We start from the raw sequence: 19,517 nt of genomic DNA, 5'->3' as shown, positions 1-19,517 counted from the left end.
GAATCCGACCGCGGCGGCTGCGTTTTTATGGAGGAAAAACGCTGAGGCGCTCGTGTGCTGTGCGATGTCAGTGCAAGTTAAAGATCCCCAGGTGGTCGAAATTATTCAGGAGCCCTCCACTACGGCACCTCCTCTTCCTTTCTTCTTTCACTCCCTCCTATATCCCTTCCCTTACGGCGCGGTTCAAGTGTCCAACGATATATGAGACAGATACTGCGCCATTTCCTTTCCCCAAAAATCAATTATAATTAGATTAGAACCGCGCTAACAAGCAGGGCGCAAATAAGCAAGGTCCTGCGTCCCTGTTTGTTAGCGCGGTTACAACATGCATTCCAGTTAGAGTCGCCAACTAGCCAGCCTGCCTGTGTTAACTATGTTACTGAATAAAACAGGTTGCGGGGCTAGTTCGTGATGCATTTTTATTTTCTTGAAGTTAAACAGCGCTACATAGCAGATACAGATTAGCTCGGGAAATATCGGAAGCCTTTTTTTATCAAGGCGAGAGGCGACATGTGTGTCAGCACCACTTCTGTCTCCCTGCATTCCAGCGAATTCACATTGCTTGAAACTATAGACGATGAAATGCAGTCTGCTGGCCTTAATCTACAGTGTTTTTTTTTTTGCGACCTCATCCCCCCGTTTTCTTGACCTTTTCGTTCTGTGGGCATAGATGCGCATGCGCTGACTGTAGCCTTTCTTATATGTTCGACGAACATACGTGTCAATAAATATGGTCGGAGTCAGCGCCCGTCCTGTCATATCTTTCTGTGTATTCGTCTAATATGCAGCGCTGTTTAATTTCAAGAAAAGAAAAATAACTGTTACTCTCGCGAGGTCAAGAGTGTATTGTCCTCTGACCCTGTGTGATGATTGATGTTCAGGCAAAATTGTGAAAAAAGTTTTTAAGATTTAAAAACTTCTTTTAGTTTCTGGGAGAAACAGCAAACTAAACGAGCGCGCCTAGGGATTAATCACATGCCGTTTGCCGAACGCATTCATGGAATGAGGTAAAGAGCAAGAATAAAGTTGTGAGCTATTTGAATGTCCAATTGATTAAACGAAGTGCAAGCACATTGAACAGAAGAAGCGTATTGTTCAAGATTAGCTTTAGTTCTTCCTGTTCTTGTTCTTACTGGAGACCCTTGGAGGATTACTGGCACTTAACACGCGTCTCAATACGTCGAAGCTGCCAGCTTATCCGACTGCTTGCTTGTCCCCATGGTCCAGAGGTTTGATCATGCCGATCGATCACGTCATTATGACGTCACTACCGATGACGGCACGAGCAGCGGGCTGCATCGAGGCGAGACGTTTTTAATGTTCGTATATGTCTTCTCTAGACGGGCGCGTAGTGCAGGCTGGTTTCTGCGGTTAATGGTAATTCATTCGGCTTAGTCGCCTTTCGTTTTTGTTCAGTTTTTCCGCGTTTGGAGACGTTCCAAGGCGCACGAGAGTTCGCACCGTGCCGCATGAATGGTGCACCACCTGACGAGCGAATCTGGTCGAGTGTGGGCGTATGACCGCGAGCTCCTTCCAGTTTCCTCATGGTCGTTTAGGGCAGTTAACCCGCCGCACGGCGTCTAAGCAGTGGTTTAGCGTCTTCCGCACCATTTAATAATAATAATAATAATAATAATAATAATAATAATAATAATAATAATAATAATAATAATAATAATAATTGGGGAAAGGAAATGGCGCAGTATCTGTCTCATATATCGTTGGACACCTGAACCGCGCCGTAAGGGAAGGGATAAAGGAAGGAGTGAAAGAACAAAGGAAGAGGTGCCCTAGTGGAGGGCTCCGGAATAATATCGACCACCTGGGGATCTTTAACGTGTACTGACATCGCACAGCACACGGGCGCCTTAGCGTTTTGCCTCCATAAAAACGCACCCGCCGCGGTCGGACCATTTAAACCTGCTAGATTAGTAATACGACTTCCCTTGACTCGTAATGAAAATTCCGGAGGGCAATTAAGACTACTTACGTACTTTGAATGATAAAGCGTAGTTTTTAAATTTTTATTTCCTTTTTAATTATCATTAATTTTTTATCGTCCTTTTATTATGACACACCTACTCATTAGCGTACAGTCGTAAGGCTAACACATATACTAGCTCCACCTTTGTTCGCCAAGACGCAACGCGGTTTTTTGTGGCCTATGGGCTGCGTGCTAGCCTCGCAATCTGAAAGTCCTGGGTTCAATTCACCTCACCTTCGGAATAAATTAATTTTTCTTCGATACCACGGTGACGTCATCTGTGATTTTTGGGACCACTGCTTTTGGTCAACGCCGACACCGGGTTTCTTTGTCGATGAATCGTATGATCATAATCATCATCAGCATGACTACGCCCACTGCTGGACAAAGGCCTCTCCCACATCTCTTCAGTTAACCCTGTCCTGTGCTAGTTGCGGCCACCCTATCCCCGCAGGTGTCATGAAATGCATTCGCATTAATAAATGACTTTGTAGGTCACGAGAACACCCATTGGAGAAGCCAGCAGAACCCGAAAACTTCGTCGACGTCAGCAGTAGCCGCGGCAGTTTGGTCGTGGTTCGAATCCCTGGCGATCACTTGCATGTTTGTGTACGTGTGTGTTAAGCTTATAAAGCTAAACGCCACAACTCGCGCAGCGTGGGATAGCAGAATCGTTACAGAGCGAGCGCGCTTGAGATCATTGCGTGACGTTCCCCTCGATTTTCTTTTTTGACTTTTTTTGAGCCGCGTCTCTGATCGGCGCTGCGATACAACTGCGTGCTGGCCGCATCGTTTCAGGAAGGCCATTCAGCTGCTGGCTTCCTGCGCGGTCACCGCGTACCCATGGGAACACACATTGCGGACGAGTCCTTGAAGCGAACTCCGCCCCCCCCCCCTCATTTTTCCTTTCCTCTGTAGTAAACACATTCCCAGTGAATGCTGTTCGCTTTTGGCTGTACAAGGAGGAGGAGGCGCTCTCGAGGAAACAGAGAGAGAGAGTGAGTGCTAGACAGTTTTACGGCCGGCAGTGTCATCCGAGTGACTTGACAGCCCGGTTCGCTGGTACCTACATGTGTACGAGGATGGGATGTGGAATTAAATGGCTGCTGGGTAGAGACCACATGTACTGCACTTGCGTGTGCGACGCACGAACTTTTTCGGCCTCGTGCGAAGTGGTATTTTTGTTGGCTGTCTTGAGAACCGCTTCTACTTTCTCGAATGCCCAATTTTCAGCAGCACCGCATGCCAGTGAGGTGCTTTGAAGATAAAATAAAACAAGATCAATATTGTATCAGACTTGGTTTTTTTTGTTATTTCTTTTAAGCCTTCAGTAAGGAGTTTCCAGCTCAACAATGCTGAACATTGCGATTCACGTCATAACTTGGAGAACAATATTTGTTGCACATACTAGGGCGTCTTAATCGATTGTTTAAGAGCGTGGCGCTTGTTCGCGATGTATTTGTTATGCGCATATTAACCTTCTTTTTCAGCACAGTGCCTGAAGAGCCGTCTGACGAGCCCCCAACTTTTCTAGTTTGAGGCAGATTAAGGCTGGAAGCTTAAGAACCACGTTGAAGGCGCAGCGCTGCGGATCAATAGAATACGCATGATCGTCTTCGGGGAATAGCGCGAGCTATAGAGTTAAATCTGCGCTCACTTGAAAATATCCGCTTCGGTACACTTCCCATCGACGCGCCACACTTCGTTTGGCGCCACTTCGGACTCACAAACGTTAGTAACGTAATGTCACAGAAACAGGCACAAGGCTATCGGGTGGCACTGGATAGCAGGCTGGGCGTGTCGTCTTACGGTGTGTAAAACTTATAGTAAGAGTGATGTCGCACGGCACCGTAGACGCTGCCTTTCCTTTTTTTTTTTTTTGCAAGCATTTTCAAAATTCCGCTTTTTGCTACATGTACTGCGTCTTTAATTTTCGCTCGATTTTGATGATCATGTGCATACGAAGTCCTCTGGTCTGTCGTTTCTTTACACGGGATGTGTAGTCATTCAGTATGAACAACCGCTGGTTAATCATTTAAGGCAATTAACTGACGTCTTATATTTCCTTTACCAGTGTTTGAAATACTCTGGGCGTGCGCAGCTTTATCATCTTGTGCATGTATTATATACTGGCCGATTAATAATAATAATTGGTTTTTCGGGAAAGGAAATGGCGCAGTATCTGTCTCATATATCTTTGGACACCTGAACCGCGCCGTAAGGGAAGGGATAAAGGAGGGAGTGAAAGAAGAAAGGAAGAAAGTTGTGCCGTAGTGGAGGGCTCCGGAATAATTTCGACCACCTGGGGATCTTTAACGTGCACTGACATCGCACAGCACACGGGCGCCTTAGCGTTTTTCCTCCATAAAAACGCAGTTTCTGTTTTTCCGCGTACCAGAAATATGCTCACTCAACATACCTCTCTCCATTATGCTCACTGAACATAAGTCCTGCTGTTCCGTGATCATGTTTTTCTCGTTTCTTTATGTGGTACCTATCCGTCTGGGGTAAATTGCACCCCGCCGGTTCGTTATCAGATTCATTGCTAACGGGCGCCACATAGCTTCAGATTCGTCTTTGGATTTACTTCGGCCAGCGGAAACGCTCTACACATTGGAGCCCGTTCGCACTGTTCTATATATTTTTATTTTTCAGACCTGTGCTTTAACCAACGCGAGACCACCACTGTTGGATAACGAACCCGCGACCTCATTCCTTGAAGCAGACCATCATGGTCATTCAATCACCGCCCGTCGGTAGCTCAACGACTGTCCCGGATTTTGTTCTTTCTTGAACATAATAAAAGCGCTAGTTAGACGAAGTATGAAGCGGACGAACAAGCCTCGTGTTCAATCTTTTTGTTCAACGTCCATACGTAATCGCATTGTCCACTCTTCAAGGTTCAGGATAATGGTTGCCAAGGCAACGCGTCCTCTGGACTTGTCATCCGGGCAGCTTATCGATCACCTTAGCCGACGCCAAGCACGTGCCCACCGCAGCTTCTTCTCTCCAGTCGCCCTCCTTGCAGCCGCTACGTCGCAAACATTTCGCTTACGCTGTTTGGAGGTCTATACATACAATCGTATCTCGTGTCTCGTTTGACGCAGGTCATTCAGTTGATCTTCATGTGTTTGTTTTTTTTATCTTTCATTCATCGGACGCCTTTTATCTTCTTGCACGATGCAGGCTTTCCTGGGTACTCCAGTCGTGGTAAAGCACTTAAGGATGCTCTTCTGTTTCGCTCCGAAACAATTATATCAGCGAGTGTTTAGCGCTGAAGGCAGCGAAAGCAAAAACCATATTGCTGTAGTGCTCTAAGCGTTTGTTCCCTGGTACTGAAAGCGATGGACCACTTCAGCACGTTCTTCGGGTTTATTATCTAAGCCCTGAAGACACATACAAGCTCCTTTTTTTCCTACCGTCTATTTGGCTGCCCTAAATACAGTTGAACCTCGTTATAACGAAGTTTAAGGGGCCCGGCGATTACTTCGTTATAGCCGTAGCTTCGTTATAGCCCGTGTTGACCGAGCTTTCAAGGGAATCGTCGTTCCTTCATTATATCCATTATTTCGTTATAAGCCATTTCATTATAATGAGGTTCGACTGTATTTCGTGATGGATGAACGTTGCAAGGTTTTCTGTCTTTTAGCGGGAATTGTTGGGTTTGCTAGTCAGCAGCTCGACCACGCAGACGCGGTAGCTACACACAGCCAGCGAATGCCCTCGGAGCAGATTTTACAGGGGAGCGTGCCTGACAGCAATCTCTACGTATGTGACAGAGCAAGGGTCGGGGTAAGCGCCATCGGTATCTTCAAACGGGCCCTATATGATCGCTACGCTTGCCATGTGTTTGCTCTGTCGATGAGAATGTCCTCGAAAAAATAATGCAAAACAACACTGCGCATCTAATTCGAGGAGGAATGTTCAGGCTTTTTTTTCGATTTGTTTTTCTTCTTCTCATCAGAAGGGAAGTTTTGAAGCGAAGTTTTGATCCCGCCTCACGTGCGGGATCTGCTGCGTTCGGTCCCCAGTGGCACTGGGTGTACTTCCCGGTTTCTTAATTCTCACAGGCTTTCCGCCGGCCTGGTGCTCGGCTTTTCTGGGGTGAAACGCATGGGGAAAGAGTGTTTCCGGAGGCCACCTGCTTAAGGTTCTTCATTCTTCAGATCAGCTTCTTTATCAGATGCGGCCAACTTCGGATCAAGTCGAATTCGAAGTCGAGCTGCAGCGGCTTATGTGAAAACGATCTGCACGTTATACAGAGTCCTTGATTTCTGCTGCGATCTCCAGGTTTCCGTGGGGCTGTATAGTGCGATAACGTTGACATGAAAGACAACGTTGACCTGAAGCGCTGTTGCACCACTGTGATTGTTTAGTTCGCGTGTTGAACTGGAAGTTTCACAACGGCGACGTCGGGCTCACTGGCACAACGGCTTATCCACTGAGCCTCCTCGGATCGTTTAATACATATGCATATTTTTTTTTTTTTTGCGTGGACTCTTCCACACTGTGCGGCTTTTGTCAAAAGTAAAGAGCCCGAAAGGTGTGCTTCTATAAGCCGCGTAGTGGGGACCTTGTAGCATATCCGGAGCAAAGTGACTCTAATCCGGAGAAGTCCTAAACTTTCGGAGGGTTGAGGGCGGCAGTTCTCATTCGTTTGGAACATTGGTGATATGAGCCGCACTGAATGGCCCATAAATAAATAAATAAATAAATAAATAAATAAATAAATATATATATATATATATATATATATATATATATATATATATATATATATATATAATATATAAATTGGATTCGAAGAAAGGAAATTTGTTTGTTTGTGCTGGGTGCAGCTCAAGGCATAGAAAAAATTTATGCCTTGAAGAAAGGATATGACGCTGCTAGTAACTGTCTCACTTTTCGCTGGACACCTGAACCGCGCCGTAAGGGACGGGATAAAGGAGGCACTGAAAGAAGAAAGGAAGAAAGAGGTGCCGTAGTAGGGCTCCGGAAAAATTTCGACCAACTGGTGATCTTTAACGTGCACGGACATCACATAGCACACGGGCGCCTTTTGTGTTTCGCCTCCATCGAAACGATGCCGCCGTGACCGTGTTCGAACCCCGGCACTACGGCTGAGTAGCCGAGCGCCCTAAGCACTTAGTCATCGCGGCTTTTTTTTTCTTTATTGCCTTGTTTGTTTGTTTGTGCTGGGTGCAGCTCAAGGCATAGAAAAAATTTATGCCTTGAAGAAAGGATATGACGCTGCTAGTAACTGTCTCACTTTTCGCTGGACACCTGAACCGCGCCGTAAGGGACGGGATAAAGGAGGCACTGAAAGAAGAAAGGAAGAAAGAGGTGCCGTAGTAGGGCTCCGGAAAAATTTCGACCAACTGGTGATCTTTAACGTGCACGGACATCACATAGCACACGGGCGCCTTTTGTGTTTCGCCTCCATCGAAACGATGCCGCCGTGACCGTGTTCGAACCCCGGCACTACGGCTGAGTAGCCGAGCGCCCTAAGCACTTAGTCATCGCGGCTTTTTTTTTCTTTATTGCCTTGAAGGGCGTGGGAATAAAATCCAATACGTCAGGCGGTTATTTGCAAAACTGCAGCACTCTTAGGTGGCAGTGAACATTCCAACTTTTTCAGTTGTGTTAGATTCGGAAGCAGCAATGCAATTTCATCATCTCAGTCTCTGTCCTGGTGATCAGAAGCAAACTCCTTGGGCTATATACTTTTGATAAAGGGTGTGCACCATGAAGAGATGAGTTTAGAACTCTCCGCACAGTACGCGGGGGCATTTTGCGTTTCGGACCACCGAGAGGCGGTCGCCGCTGTCGGGATTCGATCCTGCGACCTCGTGCCCAGCGGACAAGCACCCTGGCATTTAAGGGGGTGAGGGGGGGTTCATCACGTGATCTCGTTAACTTCGTGTAGGCATGTATCGATGAAGTCCACGAAGACAGGTTCCGTATACGGAACGTGCACGTTTGAAGAGGAGTAAAGCCCTCGCCTTGAATTAGTGCAGCAACAATGTAACGCAGAAGACAGTCAAGAGCCTCTTCATCGAAGGCCACATGTAGGACGCATGCTTCACCTATAGCTGCGCGTCGGTTTCGCCACGCAGCGTTCCTTAGAAGCGTGATGCTTATCGATAACGCATGTAGCTGCTTGCTCGTGCGCTTGCTGGGTCGAACAGAAGCAGTCGCGAGCACAATGGGAAGAGAATCTTTGCTACGCTAGCTGTCTGCGCCAAACGCATGCGGCTGCCAACGGGCCGCGCGCGATCTCGGACAGGGGTGACGTCGTTAGACACCGGCGGAGGCGACGTCAGTGCAAACTGCCCAGTCATAATAGTAAGCAGGCGCTGTTCGGACGCTCGTGTTATCGTTTACTTTAGCTTTTATTTTTTTACTTTTGCAAGACTGGATGACTGGACGAACGATGGACCACCAGTGTCGCGCTTGTAGAGTTATCGTCAAAAGTATACAGCCCAAGCTGTCTGCTTCTGAACCATGCAGCGCGGCTCCTCTTGCATTCTCAGGGACCCTAATCTCGCGAAGGCGGGAGGAACTTAAGTCTTCAGCCCTCCCAAGCTTGACACTCTCAAATGTGCTAAAGAGCACCGCCACACGGCTTGGAAGCAAACCCCTTGGGCTGTATATTTCTGACAAAGACTGTGCGTCTATCGTATAAGCGAAGATACTGTGAGCACCCTTTTCCTGAACCTTTTCTGTCCTTTTCACGGAGTAGAAGGGTGGTCCACTACAGAACCGAGGGGTGCGTGCTGTCATTCCCTTGTGTCCGTTAGTTAAAGCGATCCGCAAGTTTGGAGGTATAGCTATATAGGCGTTGTCGCCTCTATCGCTGGATACGGCAAGGATAACGGGATAGTGGAATAGCACGTGCCACTGCCATGATGACTGCGGGAACGATCACGTGGCTTCGTCGCTGGACAGCTGCGTGGCTCTTTCCTATGACTGTGATCAGCGTATACGCGTCGGATTATCCGTTGAATGTTGTCACCCTTGATTAATTTCTTTTGTTTTCAGTTTCTACTGAAAGCCTACTTACTACAGATATATTGTAACTAGATATTTGACATCATATTGCGCACTTCGGTATCGGACTTCTTTCCCTTATCTGCCATCATCAAAACAGAATAAAAGAATGGATAAGCGGCTGGAGTTCATGGGTGTTTCCAGAATTGTGAAGTGGCTAACTCGCCCTTAGGTACGGCACATGCGCATGCCCGGTTCGAGAGGGGTTAACGTAATGCGGTCACTCTTATCTCTGCGCTATCGAGAAAATCGTCCCGTGCACTAGTTTCCCTGTCATTACCTGGAGACATCATCGCCTCCATAGATAAGCGCGCTCATTGTCTTCGACCTGCAGCAGACACGCGCCGTGACGCAGGTCCTCCGACATAGCGTCTGACTGATATAGTGCTCTCGCTACACCCGCGCAGCGCTGAGGGATCTGCATAGAGCTTATCGGAGCTAGGCATTAGCTTATCAGGCCGGATTTACAGACTGCTTTAAAAACGGTACACGGTGAACTTGCGCCCCGTGGAGTGTCTGTCTGTGCGGTGCCGGCGACGACGCTTATATTGTTGAGGCAGTGACCAGCGATGATAGCGATAACGATGCGATAAGGAAAACCCCGGTCAGTCCTTCCATGCACACGGTTTTGCGTATTCAGCCTTTGATCAGCTGACGCCAATTCTAGAGTCGGCCTAGTTGCGCGCTTTTAGCTAGAGGGGAGGTAGTGAGAGGAGGTAGTTTCCAGCACTTTCTCAACCGCCTGTGTCAATCCGTTCAGCGAGGCGTGAGTGGCCTTTTATTTCGGGCTGTTGCGCACTCCGCACGTCTAGACAGGTTTGGTCATGCGCAGGTACTGCACGCACCCCCAACGCTTCCGTAAGGCCCGGCTCTGGGTAACTGCCTGCGACGCATGGGACCGTAACGCGAACATACGGGATTTCAACAGCACTAAAAGAGCACCGGGGCTAGCGATCGACTGCGGCGGCGCACCGGCACCGCTAAGCCTAGTTACGTTTTGGGGAAGGATTACTACTGCCGCGCAAGCGGTGTGATGCAAGTCATGATTTGTAATGAGATTTGTAATGAAGCACTCAAAGCGGCAAGGGAGTATACACATGCACACTGTGTCCAAGTAGTGACTAGAAATATGGACTGAGAAAAAAATCTGCTAGAGAACCAATGGGCTGGAGAGTATTTGAAAAAGTCTCAAAAGTTATGAACAGGTGGCGCCGATATCCGCCAAAATGAGAACACAAAATAAATTGTATTCTACCCATGGGGCCGGAGGAGGAGGAGGAGGAACAACTTTATTGACGTCATGGCCTAATGGCATCATGGCCTAATGGGTATCTTTGATTGATTGAATGGGGCCGGAACTCGGAGGCAAAAGAAAAAACTGGAAATTAGGTCCAGGACACTGCAGCGGGCTATGGGAAAGGCGGGAAGGCGGGAATAAAAGAGAGAGAGAGAGAGAGAGAGAGAGAGAGCAGCATGGGTTACAGAGCAAACCCGAGTTGACGATATCTTATCGGAAGTCGGCAGGAGGAGATAGACTTGGGCGGTAAGCAATTCGGCAAACATATAACCGACGGTCTGTGAGGGTGCCCCAGTGGATTGCAAGGGAAGAAAGAAGTAAATGGGGCGAAAGAGTAAATGGGGGAGCTTACATATAATAAGGAAATTTGTTAGAATTGGATGGCCGCAGCTAGCCTAAGACGGGGATAACCGGAGATTAGTAGGAGGTGACTATGTTCTGCAATGCATATAACTGGGTAGACAATGATCAGTGACGCCGACGCGAGGATTGTGGTGGTGGTGGCAGTGATGATGATGCTGAATCAGCGTGATGAAGGAAGTCAGCGGATATGATGGGCGTGAAATGGCGGCGAATTCCCGAACCACCCACACCTGTTGAAAACCGTTTTTCACGCAAGTGACTTCCCGGTGCATATACGGCTTATCGTCGTGACTGGGATGGAGCGCCCCCTAGATAAGAGGCCGTTACCTCTGTCTTATCCGCGGAAAGCCAAGCGATCCAGATCTGCCCGGTCCTCGACAGGGCGTCGTTGCAGCCCGTGTGTGCCGTCTTTCGACACCGGGCGGCGAGCACTATAGTGGAATGGGAACGGTGTTGCCGCTGCGGCCAGTGGAATTTTTTAACCAGTTCCTCGCTCACGATAACAGCTGCTGCTCCTTGCTGTTGTAATCAGACGAAGGAGTGGGAGGCGGGAATGGTATGCGGCATATTCTTTATTAATTCTGAAACACAGAGCATGTGAACTATCGAAACTGTATAAGGGCCTAAACTTCTCGTAAACGTGCAAAAAAAAGCGAAATTGCGCCATGTTTATATATTTGTTTTACTTTCTTGATATTGCCAGTCTCATTAGGGACCCTAACAGCAAAGGTTAAGGAGAAGATTCAATGGTATACGATTTTGACGAGTCATGATTTAAAGTACCAGTACATATTTTACCAACGCAGCACGAAATTATTCATCTCGAAATGATATCTACATCAGGCAACACATACCAAGAATCGGGCTTCAGTTAGGAAATTATAATAATAATTTTTTCTGGCTTTCTTTTTTGAAATGTCGACACAAGGCCATTACCATTTTTCCCGGCTCTTGCGCCGTTAGTTAACTCGGCCCGCAGCTTCTTATGTGTCTGTAATATAGCGTCTTCGGAGCCATTTGAGAGGTTGTGCAATCGCCTCAAGCGCAAGTAACAGAACTGCATAACATGTGCGGCGGAGTTCATTCTCCGATGCCGTTTATGCGCTATTTCAGGCCGTAATTTTCGGGCTGATTGCGGGTGCCTGTGATGCTGAAACATGGCGCAACGGCACTCGAACAAAGAAATAGAAAAAGGACGCAGCACAACGCAGTACTTCTTCTTCTTCTTCTTCTTCTTCTTCTTCTTCTTCTTCTTCTTCTTCTTCTTCTTCTTCTTCTTCTTCTTCTTCTTCTTCTTCTTCTTCTTCTTCTTCTTCTTCTTCTCAATTAATATCTTCGTCGCTTTCTTCGTCCGTGTGCCGTTTCACCATCGTGTCAGACCAACTCGTCCATACCCGCCGCGCTGGCTCAGTGGTTGCGGCGTTCGGCTGCCGATTCCAAGGTCGCGAGATCGAATCCCGGTCCTGGCGACCGCTTTTCGACCGAGGCGAAACGCAATAACGCCCGTGCGCTGTGCGATGTCAACGGACGTTGAAGTATACCTTTGGTTGTCTGAATCAATCTGGAGCCCTCCACCAACCCGCCGCGGTGGCTCAGTGGTTAGCGCGCTCGTCTACTGATCCGGAGTTCCCGGGTTCGAACCCGACCGCGGAGGCTGCGTTTTTATGGAGGAAAAACGCTAAGGCGCCCGTGTGCTGTGCGATGTCAGTGCACGTTAAATTAGATCCCCAGGTGGTCGAAATTATTCCGGAGCCCTCCACTACGGCACCTCTTTCTTCCTTTCTTCTTGCACTCCCTCCTTTATCCCTTCCCTTACGGCGCGGTTCAGGTGTCCAACGATATATGAGACAGATACTGCGCCATTTCCCTTCCCCCCCCCAAAAAAAACAAAAAAACAAAACCAAAACCAAGCCCTCCACCAGGCGTACCTAAGAGCACAAGTGAACCTTCTACCAACCAACTCGCACATCAGTTTGTGTGGTTCTTTTACATTATTATTCTTATTATTATTCTACTTTAGTATTATTTTACTTTATTTTATTATTACTTTATTATTATTTACTTTATTATTCTGAGAGAAAAATTTTTTTGCGCGTGAGGGATTCGGAGTGGGTCAGACTAAGTGCCCGAAAAAAACGAATGAGGTCGGATTTTGAGAGCAGCGTTGGCATATAGTTGAAAAGGTTGGACAGAAATACCGCGCGTGGTGTTTTGGACAAGTTTTTTTTTGCCTTTGTATGTATTTTTTTTCTTTTTTCGTGCACTTTTCGTGGTTGGTCAGATAAAGTATACGTGCGAGCTTTGCGCACTTGCGGAGAAAAAAAAAACTGTCTTAGTGTATATTCAGCTCTATTAGTCCCAACCCAGTGACGAATTACATAGCGGGACGAGCGAGAGTGAAAGAGAGACGGTCAATTTCTTTCCCTCGCAACACTAAGTACGCAATAGTAGTTCCTTTGAATGCATATAAGTCTAATGTTAGTGTTGCACTATGTGGAATATGAAGGACGGTATAGTGAACAGCTCCGGGCTGATTCAGACCACTGCATAAAGCGAGCACAAATCTCTTGCAATGAGCTTTTTTTTTGTATTTCGTATATATCGATGTGCGGCGGTTGTGGACAGGTCCGATTGTCCTCTTGCTCAGCAGCCCGACGCTGTACAGATCCAAGCGGTATGGAATTGAGCACCTGTTATCATACAGCCGACGACTGTTTTCTCGGTATGAAAAAAAGTGTGCCTTTTTAAAAAGAAAATTAAATCTCCTATGCCCCAATGCAATGATGCCAGTAATGCTTATTCTGAGTGCAGATGGTGACGTCGCGTATTATGTTTCGCCTGCGAAAATTTTAGGTTCTGCATGAGCGAAGCGATGTTGCATGGTTCTCCAATAAACATTTTACAAATCCAGGGACTATCAAAAAAATAAATAAACATGGGAGGCATGCAACTCGGATATCTGTACTTTACTTCAACGACAACCAGAACAAGAACCAAAAGGATGACGTCAATAACCATGCGGAAGAACCGTTAGGTTAAAAAAAAAAGATTTGTTCACAGGGGTTGCTTCTATTTACGTCAGAGATCCTGTATGTACGCGCTCCGTGACGACACAAATCAGATTACGCCGCTTCTGCGAATGCCTTCCCAATGCGTTCGCGTTCCACATCCGCAAATCTAAGCGCGCGCACTCATCTCTATACAGAGCAGCTGTGAGGCTCCTTTGTTGGACAAGTTTTATTCGGAGCGGGTTGTGCGTGTGTCTATTCACGTTCCGCTGTCATGATGCAATAAGTCAGGTGGCCCGGCGCTGCTAAATGAAGAGCAAAAATTAAAAAAATCAAATTGAAAGCAGCCTGGCCGCGGGGAGCTCCGAATCAAAACGCCCTAATCAGGCAGCGGGAGGTTGCGCGCCGCAGTTATAAACCTCGCCTCGCGTCAGGTGGAAGCGCATGCAATTTCGAGGCCTCGAGGAAAGCAAGGTTAGTAGAGTTCGTAGTCATGCGTTCTGATCATTTTGTGCCGCAGTCGGTACGCCTGTTTGGAGGCAACAAAATTTACATGTCACTTGAGATGAAACTGGTAAGCAGGAGACATTGCAATCGCTTGTACTGTGGGGCTGGGCCAGTATTCAATAAAACTTATCGGGCTATATAGTTGGCTCATTTCAGTGCTGAGTTAAGTAAACCGCTGTCCAACACCTGAGTTTTTGTCAAGTACTACTTAAGCAATGAATTTAAACGACCCCGTGCAGCCATGAATCTAAACATCCCCATCCATTCATTAAGTTTTTTTTTGTTTTTTTGCTAACACGTTTACTTGTCCTTTTTTTTGGTTTGCTCCTTTGTTGAGATATTTCACTTCTCAGTCATGTTGATAGAAGGCTTTTAGGGTTGCAAACTGCCATTCAAATTGATAAGGTATATTTGAAAACTATAACTTTTCAAAGAAGCTTTTCGAATTGTGACAATGGCAATAGCAGGCTAAACCAAATACTGATGCCATCTAAAGAGCTGTATGTCTACAGCCCACCGCGCAAGAACAGATCGACCATAGCCAATTTCGGACTATACTTCGATGAATATTGAAGTTGATACTGCGATAGCCGTTTGCGAGCGTGTGTAGACTACACACTTATAATTCCTCCCTGAATTTAATGCCGAAACCTCAGAACGCAAAAGTCAGAACGCGAAAATTGCTACCAGTCTTGAGGCCCAAAAATAGTGCTGACACTGTGGTAGATTCAGCAACAGTTCTAAAAACATACGGGAGTTAATCTCGTGAATCATTGCCTAGCGGCCGCCCCCTCCTGCATGATAAAAGTGCACGCCAGAATCGAGAGGGCCGTGCTAGGTATCTCGTGCATCATCCTGTGTCCCAGGCGAAACAAATTAACGCTGCCGACCGCGATTGATTAGCGCATTCTTCTTTCTCTGCTCGGCATTCAAGCGTATCGACAATTTATTGCTGCGACGAATTTTGTAATGGGTTTAATTTGCATGCGGTGAGGTAATTCACTGCCCTCTGACGTAGAGGGTGGACCGCGTCAATAGAGTGTGATAAGGCACATAATTACTGTTGCACTGTAAATGCCGACGACCGGAAACTGTTTTACACCCACACACTCGACATACCTCTGTCGGGTCGACGGGGGCAATCTTCTACATAATTTACTCCCCCCCCCCCCCCTTTTCTTTTTCCAATCACGTGCGATATTTGCGCCCGATAATGATTGATGACGCAGTGACACGAGGTGTGTCGCAAATCGTGCAATGTCGTAAGCGATGTGACGCCCTATCGACGGAGGTCATGCCGAAGTCAATTCGACATCGTTCGGGGACAAAAGGGTTGTGCCCTCGCCGGAACCACTTTATTCGCGGGCCTCCAGCTCTTTCATAAGCCCGAATGCCGGCGTATATACGTTGCCGGAGCGCAAGCAATAACGCGAGCAGTAATCGCTTATTCCCTTTTAATTGGCTCAGCATTTCAGGGCTGCGACAGTTTCAAATCTCATTCCAGCCGTCAGTAAAGTAAATTGCTCAGGCTCAGTGCTAGGCCAAAGGTCGCGGGTCCGACCGCGACTGCGGCGCCAGAAATACAATTGATGACGCTTAAGTCGTTGTTTGGTGTAGTTGTAAATTCGTGGTGAAACCAAACTGGCTCACTCAAGACGAAGGACAGATCAATGGAGCGCACATCAGTGCTGACACAGACGGCACACCTATCACTGTGAGGGATTGGCTGATAATCGGACAGTGATAACATAATAGAAAACCAGGAGCTCTTGGCAGCTGTTTTCTGTTTTTGTGCATCGCCGTTTTCAGTCACCTGGTAATTAATTTTCTATGAGAACTTACTTGATGTCTCTGTATGAAATTAAATCTGCAGTATATGTAAGGAAGCCTACCAGGACTATACAAATACACATTAGACGACATGCATTTAACTCCTGCGGCCTACATTCCACGGCTTCCAATCCAGCACGTATCATGGACATCGCGCGTAATTGATGTTTGGAACTAGTTCCATTACAATATGAGAACATGTTTAATACGAAAGATAGGATTCTTCGAAGTTCGCACCAATATTGCTGTGTGTTTTTGGAGACGTCGGCTATACACAGGAGGCGAAAGCTATTAATGCTCATCACTTGGCGTGAGTAAATAAATTAGACCAACACCGCTGAGCAAAACCTTCAATGCTGATTGATTGAAAACATCGATCACCAGCCGCACCAAAAAAGGAAGTCAACTAAGTTGTTAGTTTTCTTGTTACGCGATATTGATACAGATAATGCAGGTTTACACGTGAAGGCTTATACGCGAAGAAATACGCAATGTCTCAGGCTGGCGTCGGGTGTGTCACGTTCTGGACTGATAGTGCGCATGCGCGCACCGTGCCGCGATGCCGATAGGGCTTGGCATGTAGTGAATTCTTTCGGCGCTCCCACTCCTGGTGGTCCGTATTTGTCTTATGGACAGCAGGCTTCCCAATATATTTGTTGGGCTTTACACGATCACACACACACACAAAAAAAAAGCTGACCGAAAGAGAATGCTTCTCACAGAATCAGTGGTCTGTGCCACTGATTCTGAAGGTGTGAATGCCGACAGCGGGATCCTTTGAAGTAGACACTTGGCAGTTATACTGGAAAGATATGTGCAGGCAACATACAGCTGAGCATTGCTGATGTCACTGGCGCGAACTCGACGTACCACTTGGTTTCTTTTTAACTTCCCACTGACTGACCCCACTTCTTTGCTGGCTGAACGGATCGCGTTTTATGGTTTAGTTTGGTTTATGGGGGTTTAACGTCCCAAAGCGACTCAGGCTATGAGAGACGCCGCAGTGAAGGGCTCCGGAAATTTTGACCACCTGGGGTTCTTTAACGTGCACTGACATCGAAAAGCACACGGGCCTCTTAGAATTTAGCCTCCATCGAAATTCGACTGCCGCGGCCGGGATCGAACCCACGTCTTTCGGGTCAGCAGCCGAGCACCATAACCACTGAGCCACCGCGGCGGCGGATCGCGTTTTATGCCGGAAGAAAGCTGGGCGTGTCCTCAGCTAAATCCTAGTGAATACCTTTTGTCGCAACGAAAGCGGACATGTTTCTCGCTTCGTACTGTCGACCTTTCCTGAAAAACTGGGGCAGTACTATTAATTTAGCCCTTGCTGTGAATGCATGACGATTAAAGGGAGGATTGCAGTATTTCTGTTTTGAGAGATGGGGGAAGGGAAGGATAAAAGGCAGGAGGATTAGGAATGACTGCCCTCGTTAAACAAATAAATCTCTGTGGAAAAGCTACTATCAATTCTTCTTCACTCGGCAAAGCAAACAAAAAGCATCCTGTAATTGAGATAGGCCTCCTCCGAGATTTTCCAGTAAATACGCTCATAGCTCATCCGCATATCCAGGCACCGGTACTTTTAACTTACCTCAACAGTGTACTGACGTGGGCTTGTCGCAGTTTTGCGCGCAACCATGACGAAGGTTGGAACAAAGCCGCGGTGAAACGATAGGCAACGTCTGTCAGGCGTCTTTCACGCCGCGCGAATAACAATGGCGACGGGCGGTTAAAAGCGTTAACAGCGTCGCTCCCCATTGACGGCGACAGGCTCCAACCCACGCCCTCGAGAACTATTCCGCTGCTGACTGTACTTCGCTGAACATTCGAGAAAAGAACAAGAACATTTTCAGCCCACGGGGCCAGATGAGGCAAAAAGATGCGTGTTCAGCTGAAATGCCTTTTTCGAAAGATGTACTGTTTGCAACTTGACGACAGTTATCGCCATTGTTACACATGCAAGCATTATGTCCGCATATAAAGCTTCGACAATCGCTCTTTGTGCGTCAAAGTGACGATATGAGGAAAGCATTTGGCGTCTTTCCGTCCTCTCTTCGAGACCAACGCGCAAAAGCCGCCGACGTGCGAAAATGTTTCGAAAGGACTCGAAACTGAACTTAACCTTCTCTAACTTGCGAGGGAAGCTATTTGACTTAACAGCCTCGTTCCACGTTCAGTGCTTTTATTATTTTTTTTTGTAAAACGCGTTAGAAAAAAAAATAACATGTGGCGACTCCATCGGCCGTGGTGGAGCGGTGACGTTACTAACTTATCGCCTGTCACTTTCGCCGTGTTAAAACTGTCGTGTCGGATTAGCCATCTACCGATGTCGCTAACTAAAGCCGCGTTTACACGAATGCGACAGAAGTCGACTCAAGTCCCCTTTTTGAGGGAAAGAGCAGGTTTTGAGAAGCAAAGGCTTGACTTGTCCTGTACTCTCTTCCTCGACGTTTTTGCACTTCCCCCCAGAAAGTTGACTGGAGTCGACTTCTGTCGCAGTTATGTAAACGCAGCTTACGCAACGTGACTGAACTGAGCCAGACACACGCCTTACGTGAAGTCTATGTTCAAGTATGGAGTGGCAGTCCATCACTGTCGCCATACGGTACCACTGTCAGCGTCGTTGGTCGTGTCTATTTAGAAAATCTTAGCGCAACCGTGACGGAACGAAAGGATACGCGGGAAGACATTCGCGGGCGTTCTCACTGCCTCTTTCTGTCTCGCCCCTGTTGCGCTAAGATTTTGTAACTCTGAGAACCGACTAGAACATCAACATGCTTTATTGTTACATTCGTCCGAAAGTGCACGCAAAAATCGATAAAGATGGTCTTTAGAAACAAACAAAGCGTGAAAATGTTTGTTGTCCCCTTTGAGCCTGGTTAAACTCCTTTCTTTTCTCGCCTTTACCTTCTTTTTATTTACTTTTATTTATTTCTTCTACGGAAAACAGAGTGGGATTGTTCTTTAACGCCGACAGTGATGGCAGCATTCTTTCGCGGAAGTCGTGTTTCAAGATGGATTCTAACTCCGCTTGAGTACTCTGGGAGCGGCACTGTCTGGCAACTAATGGGTACCACTATTCGCAGTGGTGGTCTCGGAAATCGACTTTAACGCCACGCACCATAAAAGAGAATATGAAGGTTGCGAGGGGGGATCGCGGAAAAAAATTATGGGCAGTGTTGTGTAGCTGGCGATGGATAGCCTACTTGTGTAGAGTGGAAGCAAAATGGTTAAAATCAAAGAAAAAAAAAACACTACTACTGTGAAGCTAACGCGAACACTAGGCAGCAAGCTGTCGCACGAAGCGCAGGTTGTAGCACGGCATGGTGCGTTCTTGAGCCATAGATATCTGGTCTCTGTCATCTTATTCCCGCCCTTTGTATCGTCGTGGTACAGTGACGCATTCGCACGTGTTGCCGTGCGAGTTGGTCAGTTTCAGCTCGTGAGCATTTCGCGATAAGTCCGGTCTCTTGCT

At 47.2% G+C, this 19,517-nt stretch overlaps 1 protein-coding gene across 2 annotated transcripts in view; it reads left to right on the top strand.

The window, feature by feature from the left end:
* Moe (moesin) overlaps positions 1 to 19,517 on the top strand; it is a 125,342-nt gene that overhangs the window by 81,380 nt on the left and 24,445 nt on the right. The window lies entirely within an intron of this gene.

Source organism: Amblyomma americanum, chromosome 7, assembly GCF_052857255.1.
Source record: "Amblyomma americanum isolate KBUSLIRL-KWMA chromosome 7, ASM5285725v1, whole genome shotgun sequence".
NCBI classification, from domain to species: Eukaryota; Metazoa; Arthropoda; class Arachnida; order Ixodida; family Ixodidae; genus Amblyomma; species Amblyomma americanum.
Note: the sequence above shows the minus strand (reverse complement) of the source record. Positions and strands in the feature narration are given on the sequence as shown.